Below are 19,114 nucleotides of genomic sequence, written 5' to 3' on the forward strand. Positions count from 1 at the left end.
CTCTACATAGCGGCAGTTTCCCTACATAGGGAACTAGGGAAAGGAGAGGCTATTTAGGCGCAGGCTTTGGGCCCTGCTGATTAGTCTAGAAGCTGAACCTATGCGCTGCTGAGAAGCCGTTGGGGGGCTAGTGCCGTCCAGTATCGCCTGGGCTGCCTGGCCACGTCGGAACTCCGAGGAACTTGTTGACGTACGAGACGTCAAACGAGCGTCTGCAACAAAGCTCACGGTAGTTCGCCTCAAGTTAGCTCAACCTGCTTGAGAGAAGACGTCAGATCTAGACTCCCGGGAAACCCAGCCCAGCAATTCGCATCCACCTCGACAAGATTGGACCGCCAGCATTCTTCGGGAAAGCTTTGTGCACCGACTTCACGGTTTATGGACTTGCTGCTGCTGCCCGGCCACGCGTATGACATCGTTTGTTTTCTTTTGAACTTTGCTTAGTGAAATGCTGTTAGGTGTTATTCTTGTATATTTGATCCGTGCCCTGTTTCATATGTATATGTACTGTTAATTGCTCGTATTCATTTGTCTTCATCATTGTGTGATATTAAGTTCAGGTGTGTTAGTCTGTCTTGTGTTTTTCTTATTTTATTTTATTAACTTGTGTATATTTATCAGCCGATAAATATCTTGTTTTTTTGTTTACTCCCGACTCTGACTCTTCACTGTGTTCGCTTGAGTACGGAACGACCAACCAGCTTGTCTACCCCGTCGATCGACTTCGCGCCGACGACGAATCGGGGACAGCTGTGACAGCAGGTGTGTGGACAATCAACAGTTCAATGGAGCCTGCAGTGCTGCCTCGTGGCATGAAACTTGCCGTCTTCAAACCAGAATCCTCCACGACGCTGGTTGCACTTGTTGATGCTACAGGCGAGAATGAACATCTCGGTTCTCAAGGTTCAGCTGATTCACAGCTTCTACAAATGATCAGCAAGTCAGTCAGCCAAACGCGAACGTGACACACTCCTGGGCGTTCTCTCCAAGCACTTGAAAGTGTTCCGACTTTTCAAAAAGCGGCCAAATGCCTTTAATTCCAGCGTCTCGAACACGTCATCGAATTAACACCGCTTCAGCACATCCCGTACGGCAGAAACCTTACAGGGTATCACCATCTGAGCGCAACATCATCAACGAGCAAGTGCAAGAGATGCTAGGAAAGGGAATAATTCAAGAATCCGCGAGTCCCTGGGCCGCTCCCGTCATTCTTGTGAAGAGAAAGATGGCACGTGGAGATTCTGCGTTGACTATCGCCGACCGAATTCCGTAACCAAGAAAGACGTCTATCCACTGCCCCGTAATGATGACGCCCATCATCTGCCTGCACTCCGCTTTCTACTTCTCTTCTGTGGATCTGAGAGCCGGTTATTGGAAAATTTTGATGCACCCAGATGACAAGGAAAAAACGGCATTCGTTACGCCGAACGGGCTGTACGAATTCAACGTCATGCCGTTCAGATTGTGCAATGCACCGGCTACATTCGAAAGGTTCATGGACACTAATCTGCGTGGTTTAAAATGGCAGATTTGTATGTGCTACCTTGATGATGTCGTAATTTTTGGACGCACATTTCAGGAGCACAACATTCGTCTCAATATTGTACTCAACTATATCGAAAAAGCTGGTCTTGAGCTAAATTCAAAGAAATGTCATTTTGGCGAGCGCCAAACAGTGGTGTTAGGAGATCTCGTCGATAAAGATGGAATTAGACCAGACCCACAGAAGACGGCAGCCGTTGAATCATTCGAACAACCTCAATCTGTCAAACAGCTTCGTAGGCCTCTGCTCATATTTCCGGCGGTTCATACCCAGTTTCGCGGATGTCGCTCAACCCCTGACGAATCTTCTGCGTAAGAACACTTCGTTTCAGTGGACTCCTGAGTGTGAAGCCGCTTTTCGCCAGCTAAAGTTTTTGTTAACTTCACAGCCAATACTCCGGCACTTCGATCCTCCGTCTCCAACGGAGATTCACACAGACGCAAGTGGCGTCGCCATCGGTGCTGTTCTCGTTCAGGGCTCTAGAAACAACGTACATGTCGTCGCGTACGCAAGCCGTTCTTTAAGCAAGCCGGAACGCAACTACACTGTGACGGAACAAGAATGCCTAGCGGTAGTATTCGCCGTGCAGCGGTTTCGCTCGTACGTATATGGTCGCCCGTTCACCATTGTCACAGATCACCATTCTCTGTGCTGGCTGGTCAATCTTCGTGACCCATCCGGTCGGCTCGTGCGATGGGCCCTTCGTCTACAGGAATATGTGTTCACTATTTCGTACAAGAGTGGTCGTCGACACGCTGACGCGGATTGCCTTTCTAGGATGCCACAACGTACGACGGACTGTGAAGCCGACAACTTTGACCACCTTATCACTTCGCTGTCGCCTGATTTTCCCGATGCCTTGACATTCGTTGCAGAGCAGCGCAAAGACCCAAGCTTGAACGCTTATTTCTATGCCACACAGGGGCCTATATCCGAAGGCCGATTTTGGGTCCGAGATGGTCTTCTTTACAAGAGGAACTTATCAACAACGGGCGCCCAGTTTCTATTGGTGGTTCCGCAGTCTCTTCAAACATTTGTTCTGTGCGTTACGCACGATGACCCGACCTCTGGTCACTTAGGGACCGCGCGAACACTTAGTCGCACAAAGGAACGATTCTACTGGCCTCAAATGCGCAAAACAATTGACACCTATGTGGCCAGTTGTACACAGTGTCAGAGCCACAAGCGACCTAACTCAGCTCCAGTCGGTTACCTACAGCCAGTAAAGCCCCCCAGTACCCCTTTTGAAAAAGTCGGCATAGACCTGATCGGGCCGTTTCCGCGATCTTCAAGAGGAAACCGGTGGATAATTGTGTGTGCCGACTACCTGACGCGGTATTGCGAAACCGCAGCCATTTCCTCCGCCACTGCTGCACAGGTTTCTGATTTTATGCTGCATTCAATCATACTCCGACACGGGCCACCTCGCGTGATAATAAGTGACCGTGGTCGCCAATTTATTGCCGATGTTGTGGAAGAATTGCTGCGTTCGTGTGCCTCCAAGTTCCGACACTCAACAGCTTATCATCCACAAACTAATGGTCTCACCGAGCGCGCAAACCGAACGTTGATCAACATGTTATCAATGTACGTTGCTTCGGACCACAAGAACTGGGATGAAGTATTACCGTTCGTGACGTACGCTTTCAACTCTGCGAAACACAAAATGACCGGTTTCAGCCCTTTGTTCCTACTTTACGCATGCGAACCTCGTCATACGCTGGACACTATCTTTCCTTTTGTGATCCATGACGATTTGTCTATCGCAGAGACATTGTGTCGTGCAGAAGAGGCTCGTCGACGTGCTCACTTACGTACATTGGCCGCGCAAGACCACTCAAAAACACGCTACGACAGTCAACACCAGCATGTTACCTACATCCCCGGTGACCTCGTGTGGCTGTGGACTCCAATACGACGACATGGCTTGAGCCAAAAGCTACTTGCAGACTATGCCGGGCCGTATGTTATCCTCGATCGTCTAAGCGAGGTGAACTACACCATTGCACGTCTCACTTCAAATGGCCGTCGTTCATGCAAGACAGGTGACATGTTGCCCGCTTGAAGCCGTTCGCACGAAGGAAGCAGGAGTAACTTGCCCGGCGGGCTTCGTCTGGGAGAGGAGGAATGTTACACTGTGTCACTGCCAGTGAAAAGTGAGGGAAGCGAGAGAAGAGAAAGAGGAAGACGACGTTGCTCCTACGATTGATACCAGCCAGCATAGCCCAAGGAGCTACATCTTTGTGCCTTGATCGTTAAACGCTCCCTTAACCCTCTGCTGAGGCCGTAACAATATGTTTAGTTAATTCAATAGAACTAAGATGGCGAAATAAAAATAGTTCGTTACATAGCGAATTTCTTTAAATCGAGGTTCGTTATATCGAGGTTTGACAGTACAATAAAGGACTGGCCAAGCTCTGCTGCTCTGTTTATAATTCAGGTTACTTTGTAGTAATCGTGCTTAAGCTGCAATGATGTTAAATTAAAGTTAACAACTGCTGCATTAAACAACAACAAAATTCAGAGATGCAGTGCTACGTTACAGACCGTTTAAATGATAGGAACAAAGTCCATCACACATTGTTTTTTGGTAACCATGAAGGCGATCACTTAATGAATGGATATTGTTTTTGTTTTTTTGGCGCAAGGGCCAGAAATGACCAAAGAGCGCCATGACACTTGGTGATGAATGGCAATGAGAAAAGTTTAATATGGTGGAAATGGAGTGGCCGTATATTGGCCTAATATATTCGCTGTACATGGTGTAAGATATGTATCTATTAAAGTAATGTCAATGAAAAGTGAGTTGTATGGCTATAAAAGTACTTTATGAAGAATTATATTATATACTAAAACTTGTTAATTTTAGCAGCACTAGTGCCTCTGCAGAGCCCTTCAGCGCAAGGGCTGTGCGGCATGTACTCTGTAAGTGACTGCATTGCAGCTACAGCCTCGAAGGAGAGGTTGTGCTACGAATAGCCTGGCCAAATGATTTCTATTGTATTCGTTCCTCCTAAGAACTTGAGTAGTTTTAAAATTAAATAGAGGGTCATTGCTTCAAAAGAACACTGGGTGCAAAGGTATAACGGTAAAAAGAAGGGAAGAACTTTTTTCTCTCCTCTTCTAATAATGGGCACTGAACGAGAACATAAAGGACTGTAAGTCTACTGCCACACCTATTGCATGTCGGAGGGTTAGTTCCAGTTCAAAGATACAAATGAGTGCTGTAGGTGTGCCCAATTTTTAATCTACAGAGCAGTACTTCCTGGTGTCTTGTTGTTTTTTCAGAGATCCAGTTCCCTATTTTAGGTTTTATTAAGTGCAGTTTATTGGATACCTGAGAGTCCGACTGCCTCTGCCAATATTTCCCCAGTTTATATCGTAAATATGGCTTAAGGTCTGTGTACGGTATGGGTATATTAATATTTGTATCACAAAAAGCTACAGATGTAGCCCTTTCGTCAGCAGCTACGTTGCCCTCTAGGCCTCTATGGCCAGGCACCCAACAAAGAACAATTATTTGATTCGACATGTATGCTGAGCATAGAAGGTTGTAGACTTCATTAAGGATAGTGTTTTTGCAATTTCGTAGACTTGATATGCCACGGACAACGCTTAATGAATCTGTGTATATGACAGCCTTTATTATACCAGTTTCTTTTATATGTTTCACAGCAGAGAGGATCGCGTATGCCTCCGCTGTGAAAATGCTGGTGTTTGGATTTAATGCACCGGACGTTGAATATGGCGGTCCGAGAGCTGCATAAGCTACACCATAAGTAGACTTTGAAGCGTCGGTGTAAAACTCCGCGCAGGAGTACTTCGCTTAGAGTTCGAGAAAGTGTGAATGTATATGCACCTCAGGCTCATGTTTTGTTATTGTGACAAAAGACATATCATATTGGATAGTCTGCCATTCCCAAGGTGGTGCAAGAGAAGTGGGAGTCATTAGGACTGTTTCTCGATGTTGAATACCGGTTTCATTAGGCAGTTGTTCTAAGCGCACAGACAGAGGAGTTCGAAAAGTTGAACGGTTACGGTAAAGTCTTACAGAAGACAAGTCAAGTAAAGTTGAGTAACACGGATGTTTGTTATTCGATTTACATTTACAGATCATTCCCCTCGTTTTATTGACATGCTAATGATACACGCTCAGAAAATGCAATGAAGTGGATGCCATGGGCGACATTTTCATGACTACGCTAATTAGCACAAATGAAGACCAGGACGTAAACTGTATGTTCACCTGTTGTCTTTAGAGGCACGGAAGATCATCTTCGAAGTGTTGTTGCACCAGCGCACAATGTGCGATCGGTGAGAGTCGAGAGACATCGTTCGAACAGCAGCAGGCAATGAACGGCACCATCCTTTGTCAATTAAGGCTTCTTACTTCTCTTTTCAGTGGCATCGGGACGCACAAAAAAACAAAGGGACTGCCGCGCACACCACACAGCGAGCGAGTACGAGTAGCGCGAGTTTGCCCACGCCGGCCACCACTCGTCGGTCAGAAAACGAAATCCCGAAACCCAGCAGAAGACAAGGCTCTGCCGGCACAGTCCGGAGCGGCCCACTGCACGTGATAGAACCGGCTTCCTTTCTCCAAAAGAACTGCCGCTCACTTACTGAACCACTGCTCCCTCGCTCTAAAAAAGAGCGGCTAACAAGATCCGGCTCGCTCCTGGGCACTCTCTAGGAACGGTTCCTCACGGCTCGCAGAACGAGAGAGAGCCAGCTTTCTCTCTCGGAAAGAACCGCCGCTCACCTTACTGAACCACCGCTCGCTCCCGAGCGTGACTCGCTCGCTAGCGAGCCGGATCTCTTGAGCCGCTCTTTTGAAGAGCGAGGGAGCGGTGGTTCAGTAAGTGAGCGGCGGTTCTTTTGGAGAGAGGAAGCCGGTTCTCTCTCGAGCCGTGGCGAACCGTTCCATCTCTTCTGCTGGGTGCGATTTCCCCGCCATCTATTAGCGGTGCGAGAAAGCAACTGCCATCCCGCCGTTCCTCGCAAGAGTCTCCTCCACACCCTCGCCTTCGGCTGTCTTTTGAGCTGCTCTTTTTGAAGAACGAGTGAGTCGTGGTTCAAGTGAGTGGCGGTTCTTTTGGATAGAGAACCGGCTCCCTTTCTCGAAAAGAACCGCCGCTCACTTTTACTGAACCACGGCTCACTCGCTCTTTATAAAGAGCGGGTCAAAAGATCCGGCTCAATCCTGAGCGACCCATCTCTAGTTGCCAGCCGTATACCTAGATTGAGGACTGGTTCGAGAATTTTGAGAGCACTATCTGATGCGGATTGGTAAACCACAACTCCGTAGTCGAGGCGTGATCGTACAAGACTCTTATACAGGCTAAGCAGACACCTCCTGTCACTGCCCCAGTTTGTTCGAGAAAGTAGCTTAAGCAGGTTCATAGTCTTCAGGCACTTCACGTTAGGATATTTCAAGTGGGGAATAAAATAAGGCTTTGTGTCCAAGATAATACCTAAAAATTTGTGTTCGCGGCTGACCGATAGTCATTCTCCATTAAGGTCAACAGAGGGTTCTGGTGATATGCCTCTCTGCTTCGAAAAGAGAACACATGTGCTTTTTTGAGGGTTAAATTTAAAACCATTTTCTTGTGACCACTTATAAAGTTTGTTTAGGCTAAGCTGTAGCTGTCTCTCGCAGATGCTAAGACTGCACGACCTAAAAGCTATCTGTACGTCATCCACATAGACCGAGTAAAAAAAGTGTGCGAGGTATGATGGCATGTAAGGAGTTCATTTTTACAATAAAGAGCTTATAGCTCAGCACTCCACCTTGCGGTACACCTGTCTCCTGTGTGAATGATCGAGACTGCACATTACCAACTATAACACGAATCGTTCTGTCGAACAGGTAGCTCTCAATAATGGTCAGCAAGTTGCCACGTAAACCAATTCGAGAAAGATCCCAAAGGATCCCAAAGCGCCACGTAGTATCATACGCCTTTTCCATATCAAGGAATACAGATACTACAAGCTGTTTGTGGATAAAGGCTTCCCGGATGTACGTTGCCATGCGAACAAGCTGGTCTGCCGTCGATCTACCTTTCCTGAAACCGTAGGTGATCACTTAAGTCTCAGCATTGTCGAGAGTACATAGGTGTGAGACCCCTGTGCCCTCCACCTTGCTACAGCATTGACGAATGAGCCAAAATGCTCTAGGTAAGTCACTGGTGGCGAACAATGCCGGTACCTCTGGATGATTGAGATCCTCATCCTAACAAGGTGTAGTGCAAGTAGTTTATGAGTGTTGTTTATGTGAACGTGGACTTTTCAAGAACTTTGAGGCTTGTGAATTTGTGTTGAAGAGAATGAAGAAAGAAGAAAAAAAAGGCAAGCCAGGGGCAGGTTGTGCACTTGGCAGAGTCAAGAAAATTCAACAGAAAAGGACGAAGAGAGGCGGGTGCCGAACTAGCAGAGAGGGGGCTCGTGACTTGGAAGATGCAGGACCAATGCGCTGTCCGTTGTTCCGGGAGCTCCTGCCGCGGTACCTGAGGCGGCCCTGAGGACAACGCGCCTGCCTGTCGTTGCAGATGTGGAGTGGTGCCTCGCGTGACCCCGTTTGGAGCAGGCCTGGCTGTTGCCTGCTCGTAGCCACCTCTTGGAGCAGCTTCAGGCCGTTTCTAGGACAAGGCCTGGAGATAGCCTTGCTTACTATAAGTAAGCAAGGCCTTACAGCATACTACAAGTTTCTGAAAAAATGCCTCGTATGCTGCACTGGGGTTTCTTTGTTTCAACACACATGCCCAATAGATCAAGTAAACATATGAGCAAAATATTTCTAAGGCTACAGCATTGATGGTGTGAGATAAGATTGCCACTTTAGTTTTGTGTTTAACCAGCACACTGGGAAGAAAACAAGAAATGGGCAGATGATCGCTCATATCAGCGGTTAGCAGTCCAGCGATACAATCTGAAGAATGAATGTTCGTGACAAGGATGTCTAGCAAGGTAGCACTTATTTCTGTTAATCTTGTTGCTTCTGTGATGAGACTTGTGCAGGCAATAGAGTTAATGATTTCGGTAATTTTCTTAGCGGAAGCATCCCCTGATAACATATTAATATTCACATCCCCCCTTATGACAAAAATTTGGAGGATGCTCAAGCTTTGCCTTTAAGAGTGAAACGCGATAGCATTAAAAGATCCCTGACTGTTTGTCAGGCTTCCCGGCAACTGCAGCTTTCTTTTTCTGCTCCTTCACCTTGGCGCACCACTGCCGAAGAGGCAAGCGCCATCTGGATGGTGTTTTTGCAAGCAACACTGAATGGAGCGCGCCGCTGTATGAATGGTAAAAATGTTGCAAAAGGGGTTTGTGTTTGAGTTTCCACGTAACAAAATTATGTTTTCTCGTCCAGTCGAATCCCCCTACTACGAACACCGCTACAACAAAATTTCCACCACAACGAAGATTTTCTGATTCCTCGTCAGCAGACCAGAGAAAGTAATACGAAAAAAGTATCCTCATAACGAAGACGTTTTATTCGGTATTTCCGCTTAAACAAACTTTTTGAGAACGAAACTGGGACTGAACTGAAATTGGAACTGCGAGTTGTCAAATTAAAAGGCCCTTCCAAAGCTGTGACGATCGTATGTCCGCTTAAGCGACGTTTTTGCGAACGATATCGAATTCAAAGTACCGATTCGACCCACTGCAATCCATAGCCACGCGCGGTCATCACGCGCCCGCGCGAGACGGCACGGCATCCCTACAATTGCTGCCATTTTTTCTGTGGTGTGTTTCCGATGGAAATGGGTATGCCAACGAACAAGCATTGATGATGATGATTATTGGGGTTTATTGGCACAAGGGCCAGGTGTGGCCAAAGAGCGCCAAGACGATGGTAATGGCTTGTTAGTGGTATATGAATAGTCAATTACAGTGTAGACCACTTATAACGTAAGTCGCCGGAATCGCGAATATCGGCACTATAAGCGCTACCGCACTATAACCAAAGCAACAATTTTCAAGGCCCGCACATATGCAAAACATGTGCACCGAGCCGCCACGTGTATGCGACAGTCGAGGAATGCGGTTAGAACGTTTGCATTCAATTTACAGTCGAATCTCGTTAATTTGAACCAAGTTACGCGGCGGCGCCTCCGACCGGCATTGCTCCGGCACCGCAGTAAAAGCTTAGGAGAGACCCCTTGTCACGCGCCAACAAAACAAAAAAAAGAAAGAAAAAAAAATGCGGCATAAATTTCACCCTCTCTCAAATGGCAAGGTCGCCGATTCTGCGTTGCGCCGGAACATGTGTGTACGTGCCGACATCTCAGCCACGCTACCGTAGTCACGTGTAGAAAATGGCAGTGAACCCTTCTTTCTCCTTTACGCTTCCTCTGCTTTTTAGTCATGTGTTGACCTTGCACGCTGCGGCTACGGCGCAGAGGGAAGCCGCGGCGCTGTCCCAGGCCGGCCAACGAAACTGCCCCACACCGGCAAACGCTCGCTTCCCGATAACGGCAGAAAACGAAACTTCGGGGAGCTGGCGCCGGGCCAGCTGGAGCGGCGGCGCCTGCACGGCGGCGCTCCCGGCAACAGCGCCGCCACACACAAGCAGCGCCACCCACCAGTTCGACAGCAGCGCCAGCCACCCACCATGGAGCCCAACGAGGGGACGCTGCAATACCTAGAAAAGATTGGTCCTGCAAACGCCAGCTGTACGCCACTACTATAACCAAATATGGAGTATCCAAGGTTGGCTACCCACACAAGGTTAACCCTAGCTGCCTTGGAAAACGGAAGTAAAAGGAAGTGAAAAGAAGACAGGATAGATTGAAAGTCAGAGAGAAAGATGAAGATTTAAGAGGAGGACGGGAAAAGGCAACTGCCGATTTCCCCTGGGTGGGTCAGCCCAGGGGTGCCGTCTATGTGAAGCCGAGGCCGAAGAGGTGTGTTGCCTCCGCCGAGGGGCCTTAAAGGTCCGAACACCCAGCATCAGCTCAACCCCCAGGATCCCCCTTTCCCCAGACACGGCAAAGCCACGCAGGGCTCCATGCGGGAGGGTCCAACCCTCATGTGCTCGGGTCTGTGGTGTCGCAACCCACCAAACGCCTGCTTACGCAGACGCCCCTGAGGGGAACGAACAAGCGTAAATTTCTCTATCAAGGAGGAGGCACATATGATTGCCAAGGCCAAAAGCAAAAGAAAAAAAAATGTGAGCAGCTTGCACGAGTGGTGCAAGGCTTGAGTAAACAGCGGAGCTGGTGATCCACCTAGCTTCTTCCACGTTTTACTAGGCTAGGAGATGCTAAGTTTTGCTAGGAAATGCTAAGTGCTGCTAGGCACAGTATTCCGAATCGGCTAGCCACCGACGCGGAGATTCTCCCTTGGCCGCGCGATGTGCTTCAAGATGAGCGGCTTCTTCGGGTGTCCGGTCTTCTTTGGTCGTCCCATGTCAAGGCTACGTGTACTTGCCAAAGAGTCTACGAGAGTTCTGCTTCCGTCGCGGCGGCTCCGAGATTTATCTCTCCCGCGACATAACATCCAAGCTGCACCTCCACACTTGCGGGGCGTGGCTAGTCGAAACCTGCCGAGCCGCGGCCAGAGGCGCCTGCTCAGTCCCGGACATTGCTCGCGTTCGGCACAAACGCGGGGAAACGAGGAAACACGAACGGCTTTGGCAGAAGCTCTGCGCATTGCCTCGTTGGTGCTGCTACAATAACTTTTTCTTTCTCTCTCTATCTTGCTCTCATTTTTTCTTTTCCTCTAACGAGTATAGTGCGCGCCGCACGCATGCTCTCCTTCCCTCTCCTTAACGTCCCATGTCAAGGCAACATGTGCACGGCACGGAGAGGAGGCGAACCCCACGCCGCTCTTAGAGGTGGTTGCTAGGCAACCCAGGCGCTCGACCCATCGCTCAGTGAGGTTTTCTCGATCGACGAGCACTGTTTTACGGATAGCTTAAACAACATCACTGTTAGAAATGTTGCAGTTTCGCCCCAAAGGCGAAGCATCGATTGCAATCGCAGATGAGTAGACAGGTATACGAACTAAGAATATTAGTTGTATTGGCCGTAAAAACTTGCCAAACATTAGCTTACTAACAATTTTAAATAATAAGTACGGTGTCACGCGCGCACAAGTAAACATTACCACATGTCGCTGCTCGATGACTGCAGAAACTCGGTGTCAACATGCTGCAGTGAGGAGGGGCGGTAATCGCAGCAAGCAAATTGACCTCCGTACCGGTACGTCTCCTGCTTCAGCGCGAACTAAACATCAAAAGCCCAGCGCAGACAACTGTACCGGCACTAGTTGCACTTCGCTCACATTGCAGGTCACTTTGAAGATGAGGCCTGCACGGGCGCGAACTTTGTGCACGTCGCAGATCGCTTTTAAGATACGGCTCCGACGCGGCCGCCGCCGTCGTTGTCAACATGATGCCAACGTCTCGTCAGGGGAAAATTACAATCCGCTAGACAAACTGACTCCGGCGACTGCTTTGAAAGTATTGGATCCATTTGACCTCATTAGAAAAGTAATCAGAGCCCCCGACAGTGACATTGCGATGGCTCTTTTAATGGACTGGGACACTCGCATAACGCCTTTGTTTGCCGTGAAGCGTAAGAAATCCAGGCTGACCGACGTCTGGAAATAAAACTTCCGGTAAGCGCAAGCTTGCCAAGCTTGCTGACTTTGTCATAAATATGCAGTGAAATTGTGATAATTCAAAAGCGCTTCATTACGGCGGTTGCCAAGCTTGCCGACTTGTTCATAAGTATGCAGTGAAATTGTGATAATTGAAACCGCTTCAATGTGGCGGTGCATGTGCCAAGCTTGCCGACATTGTCATAAATATGCAGTGAAATTGTAATAATTCAAACCGCTTCATTGTGGCTGTGCATGTGCCGCAAAATGATTGTTTCGGGTTCGGCCGGGCAAGCGCGTTCGGTTAGCCGTCGGCCACAATGTATGGAAAATGCTGTGACAGCGGCGCGAAGTGCATTCCATCCAATTGCTAAGATTTCCCAGACGATGATTTCGGTTTCGTTTGCGGCTTTGTCGTTTGACGTACGTATATAATACTAATCGCGTATCAATGAAGCTACGCCACAACGAAACTTTTCGCGTGTCCCATGAATTTTGTTGCAGCGGGACTCGACTGTATATTCAAATTACAATACGACGTTATCATACCGTTAGGTTGTGGTTAAGTTGTACTTTACGATATTTCTGACCCTTTTACTTTGAGAAATTCAATTAGTTCACCAGCGCCTCTGCGCCACGCGAAGGGCTTGTGTGGTCGGAATGGTTCGGGATGATTTTCTTGGCTGCAGACGCCGAGACCGACGCCGGCTTTTCTGCGTCACGAGGCTTTTAACAATATTACATTAAAAGACGTTGATAACCAGCATAAAAAATGACGTACATGCTCTAAGTAGTCTAAGAAATATAGTTTGTAAATAACTTGAACCCTGACTTGCGCCAAACATAGTCAGACACTCAATACTGCTATTTATCGTTGAGAATTATGAAATAATTTCGTGCCTCAATGACTGCTTGATATACACAGCTACGCTACCACCCCTTCCGTTTTGCCGCACAAGACCGTTGTACGAGTAATTGTCACAGTGCAGAGGATCATCGTTTGTTGTTAGCCAGTTTTCCATACACACTAAAACATCAAAGTTTTGGGAGATCGAGGCATATTAGTCGCTAAGTCGTTCCTTTTTATTTTTAAGGCTACGCATATTTATGGGTAAAACCTTGATCCGTTTGGGGATACACGAAATAGCTTCGTTGACAGTCATGACATCATAATAGTGAAATGCAGTGGAGTTGTCCATATTTCAGGAGAATCTCACGAGCGCACGAAGAGGAAAACTTCACACTACACTCCTTCGTTCATCTTTTCTATATCGGTAACGCTGGAAATTTTCAGCAGCGATGAGTTCAAAACACTCTGCCCCCCCCCCCCCCCTGAGGTAACCATAAATTTCCAACATAGTTCCTTATTTTTTTTTTTTGCACTGAGGAACCAAGCAGCTGCTTGCCATACCTAGTTAAGTGTTCATTCACATAGACCATTGACAAGCACTGAAAGACAAGTGCTCTTGCATCCAATTTTGCCTTCCTTGCCTTGCTGAGAAAGGCATTTCACTTGGTTTTACGAACAAACTGGAGAATAATATTTGATTCGTCGTACCGAGCAGTAGGTACACAATGACAAATGTCAACATCAGCCTCTGCGACTCTTTCCTGTATGACTAAGCCAATTCGTTTGATTATAGCTACTGGTTCACTTTCATGACGAATGCCTTTGATCTCAATGTTGTTCGCGTGCTGGTACTATTCTAACTCTTCTATTTTGTTTGTCAACTTCACAGTTTGTGAACAGAGTTCTCCGTTCTCTGTCAACACTTCCTGTAACTGCTTCGCTATTTTGCTGATGCCTTCAAATTTTCCCTTTAAACCTCTGATTTAAACCTGATCGCATGCTTGAAATCTTCAAATGCTTTAAACATACGACGCACTTCCTTTGTCATTGTAACAAAAAAAAAAACACCAACACATTGTTATGTGAAACAAAAGAAACAATGAATTGTTTGGATGAAGTGCACAGCCCTAACACACGAGACAATAGGGTTATACAAGAACGCTGCTTACCTGTAAAACCAAGCACAATATTTAGTTGCTACTCCGATGCGCATTGCCACCCAACTGGAATTCGTCTTCGTTGTGCTGGTCTTTTTATGCCTTCGGCGTCCTGCACATTCCCTGTGAAGTGAGCGTCGCTACGTTGTTTTCCCGTGCAGATAGAGTTGTACGATAAGTGACGATGGAGACGATGATCTGGGCCTGTCGCGTGCATCCGTGGTCCACTGGGTACCAAGAATATATTGCCCAGGCATAGCGGTGCGCTGCAAAAGCAAGCGCAATATCTAGTTGCTACTCTGATGTGCACTGCCACCGAACCTCAATATGAACAGTGCAATTTAGGCTTTTGGGTTCAGGACATAATTTAAAACATCGGTAAATTAAAAAAAGTCTGAGAAAGTTCACGATATGCAATTATGAATTGCCAATGTAATATGAAACTTGTGGGGTCTCACATGTGCTCTTGGGACAAAGGAGCGAAAACAGTAGTGCAAACAATCAAAAGGGCATTTATTGCACCTTTCATACACTAATGCACACTAGCCGAATTACAACCAATTCAACATTCATACGGGCGCGCGACAAATCAAGTAAGTCCGACTCACCGCGACCCGATAGCGAGCGAATACGTTCGCCCATGCTACGACACCATCGCCTAGTCGTTCACGTGTACAGTCACGCGAATGGTGGCGCGCTCGAACGATCCATGTTCGTCCATACCGGTGTCCTGCTCTTAGCCTCGCGCGACGGTCGCGCGAAGCGGGCCGGCGCACGCACGAAGCGTTCGTGCGTGTTGGCTGCCGATCCCAACCCAAAGAGAGAGCACCTCCGACCTTTTTCTCCCAAGGGACCTCGCCGTTCGGTGGCGTTAGCATCGCGACACTAGCGCCATCTCTCGCAACGCGCCGCAACCACCGCCGGGCTTAGCCACGCAGAGAAGCCGGACTACAGGAGACATGCGGGGAAAACAACATCAGGGGACGCGTGAGAGTCGCGCATCCCCACATCCCCCCAACCTTAAATCACTACACATACGCCGGCGAAACATGTCACAAGGCCTATCAACGCGCGCGTCGCGAACAAAAGTTAGTACATGCGACAGTGGCGCCGCTGAGTAAATGTCCACGCGTTATCCACAACGTGCGAGCCGACATTGACACTGGGGTTCACCGCTGGCGTCCGTTGGTCACAGCACGTCTGCAGATTCGATGGCACGACTCCAGCCCAGGACTCCGGAAACGGCGACGCAGAAGTCGGCACGAGCAAGCGTCGCTCGCGCCCTGCTGACGAGAGCCGCAGTCGCCGTTGGTGACTGCCGGCTCTTTTCCCAGCCGCCGAGGGTTGCGAGCCGGACATTGGCGGCCGCCGAAGTCGCTGCGCCAAATTGACCACAGGCATCTCCAAAGCCTGGGGTAGCTCGATTGTAGTCCGGGGCAGCAGCGCTGACGATGTGCAGGTGACAGCAAGCCAGGGGTGACTCCGCTCACGCTGCGTACACCCAACGCACTCGACAAACACTAAAGTAGTGCAAGGGAGAGGAATTCGGCATACGCATCGCCCACGTGGTACGATGTTCAATTCGGCTAGCGAAATTTCGGACGGCATTTCAGATGCTAAGTTCACGTGAACAAAGCTTGCTTTCCTGAGTCGAACGAGCAATTTCAATTCGTGCGAGGCGAGCTAATGAAGGAAGCAATGTGCGACACCTCAACACCACGGTCCACCAGGTTGTGTACCTCAACGTGCGACAGGCGGCTTTGTTAAGCCTTAGGCCTAATGCGTTGCTACTTTGACAACAACCGGCATCCAAAAAAAAAAAAACACCCAAAATGGGCACAACAACAGGCAGCCGCGAGGAGACGTTAGCTCTGTGAGGTGGTCCTACCCCGCTCGGTGCACACAGCATCCAAGTTGACGGCGCCCACCGTCCCAGACGGTGTCGGAGCGCCCGGTGCCAGGCCGCAATACCAGTCAGCCCGTAGCGGCACCCGTGGCCCGCGGCCACCCGGCTCCCTGAGCCTCGACTTCCGAAGTCAAAGATATAGAAGAAGCTATTTACATAAGAAATTCAGACCACCCACGAGGCTTCCGTACTCACTCGCTTCAGGCTTGCCAATGCTCCGCGGGCGCTAGGCCTCGCTCTCCCAGGATGCAGACCACGTGGCTCTCGACCGACGAGTGTACTTCAAAACACTCGCGAAAAGGCTTAGCATGTTGAAATGTTCAAACACGCTACAGCAAACGTCGCCTCGCTCAAGAAAGCACACCGCCGACACTAGCGATCAAAATCCACGCTAGGACTACGCTTCGGTTGACACATCTCAAACCCAGCAAAACTGTTAAAATTATCGTCCGATGCCCCAAGAGGTCCACGTTGGGCAGCCAGATTTTTTTTTTTTTTGCAAACAATCAAAAGGGCATTTATTGCACCTTTCATACACTAATGCACACTAGCCGAATTACAACCAATTGAACATTCACACGGGCGCGCGACAAATCAAGTAAGTCCGACTCACCGCGACCCGATAGCGAGCGAATACCTTTGCCTATGCTACGACACCATCGCCTAGTCGTTCACGTGTACAGTCACGAGAACGGTGGCGCGCTCGAACGATCCGTGTTCGCCCATACCGGTGTCCTGCTCTTAGCCTCGCGCGACGGTCGCGCGAAGCGGGCCGGCGCACGCGCGAAGCGTTTGTGCGTGTTGGCCGCCGATCCCAACCCAAAGAGAGAGCGCCTCCGACCTTTTTCTCCCAAGTGACCTCGCCGTTCGGTGGCGTTAGCATCGCGACACTAGCGCCATCTCTCGCAACGCGCCGCAACCACCACCGGGCTTAGCCACGCAGAGAAGTCGGACTACCAGAGACATGCGGGGAAAACAACATCAGGGGACGCGTGAGAGTCGCGCATCCCCACAAACTCCGATGCTGCAAGCCAGCGTGTGCCTAAACTACGCTGGCACGCAGCATCGGCGCGTCAGAACGCGAGGCAGCCGCCTCTCGAAAAGGCCAATCGCCCATGATAATCACACCACGAGTTCCAAAAAAGCCTAAAAAAAAACACAACGATCACGCGAATAGGAGACAGCGGCATGTCACAAGGGAAACGGCTGTCGCCCGCGTGCGCACACAGGACCCTTGTGTGCGCACACACAAGGGTCCGTCCCTGGTTTAGGACGGTGCCCTTGTGCTTCACAACGACGCAGTATGCCCGAAGGCCGCATGTGGACGGATATTCCAACAGCACAGCTCAGCAGAGCAGCGGGACCAGCGAGGTGAAAAGGCGCGCATCGGGTCAGGCATCACCACAAAATAATTTCGCTCTCGACTCTCGCCTTTTTGTTCTGAGGGAAGGTAACAGTGTGTCAGCTGAACAGTCAGTCGAGCCGTTCTTTCTGAGAAGGTCGCGAAGTGGCGATTGTTGCGCGTGCATACTCCGGCCAGACAAGTGTCGCTGTGATGGGAAACGACGACAAACTTGCCGGTTTCCAGTTGGGCCCAGGATCCGTTTAATAATGATACGGCAGACGGGAGCTTGCTACACGAAACACAGACTTTATACAGACACGCTAAACGATACAGACTATTTACATGCACATGTACGTGGGCTATAGTTCGGGAGTTGTCCTTCCATATAAAACACGTGCCTAACACTCATGCGTCAACACTCGCCCGTATGCATCGTCGTTGCGGTGCCCGTGACGGTGGAGCGTCGTTGTGGCTACGTCGCTGCTGTCGCGCCGCACCTTGTCGCGACGTGGAAGCAGGTGAAACAGCAGGCCGGTAGAACACCAGGCCACTGCTGTAGCTGGCCAGTAACGCCTGGCCTGTCACGCCTCGGCCGCTATAACGTCGGGCTCGGTCGGTGGACAGGTAGCTCAGGCGCCCCGGTGGCCAGCAGGAAGCACTGCACCAGGCCGCTATCACAGCAGGCCGCTGGTACACAGGAGAGCAGAGCCACGAGCGGGATCCACGACCAGGTCCGCACGGTAGCAGGACGCCCGGTCGCCAGTCCTCGGGCTCGCTCAGCAGGCTGGTAGCTGGTAGCTCAGGCGTCCCGGTCCAAGCAGGAAGCACTGCACCAGGCCGCTATCACAGCAGGCCGCTGGCGCGCAGGAAAGCCCAGCCACGAGCTGGATCTCCGACCAGGTCCGCACGGTAGCTGGACACCCGGTCGCCGGTACCCGAGCCTGGAGCCGCCGTTTTGCAAGCTTGCGTTCGAAGCTGCCGCTCGATCTCACGCTCTGCGTGCTCTCGTGCTCTCACGCTGCTTCCTTTTTTGTTCATGGCACGTGGTGGTCTTTTTCCATTGTCATCATCAGCAATCCTCTTCTTGGTGCTGCCATACAATCACCATCACTTCAATCTGGCTTGTCACGCACTTTGTCTTGGCACCGCACGCCACTATCCACATCATCACAAGGGCCCCCCACTTAAGATAGTTGCCCGCAACTATTCTAATCAACACAGGAGGAGGGGTGCATGAGTTCAGGCACGTGCGAATAGTTCAAGAAAAGTTCGTGGTTTTCAAACAATTGATGACAAAACACGTGGAGACTTCGGAACACAAGCCAAAGTTCTCACAAGAAAATCGAAAGTTCTAACACAATTCAAAGTTCTAATAAAAAAAAACTGCAGTACTGTTCGCGACAATCACGATGGCACACAATAGTGTCCAAGAAACACGAAAAACCATTCACATCTTTGTCAGAGTCCGGGGTAGAGCATGCCGGTGCAGGTACACTGAATTATTATGTTACCCGCTCCCAGATCAACCGAACCGCGGATGTCTCAATCCTACTTATCGGTCTTTCATAAGTTAACCACGCACGCCAAGCAACGCCAGATGTGCTGCGTCGTGTGAGGTCAGCCACTCCTACGCGCCTGGTGTAAGCTTGCACAAAGTGATTGTCTGATATCCCTAATCTTGTTGGGATCTTAGAATCGAAATCAG

This window comes from Dermacentor silvarum, chromosome 1, assembly GCF_013339745.2.
Source record: "Dermacentor silvarum isolate Dsil-2018 chromosome 1, BIME_Dsil_1.4, whole genome shotgun sequence".
NCBI classification, from domain to species: Eukaryota; Metazoa; Arthropoda; class Arachnida; order Ixodida; family Ixodidae; genus Dermacentor; species Dermacentor silvarum.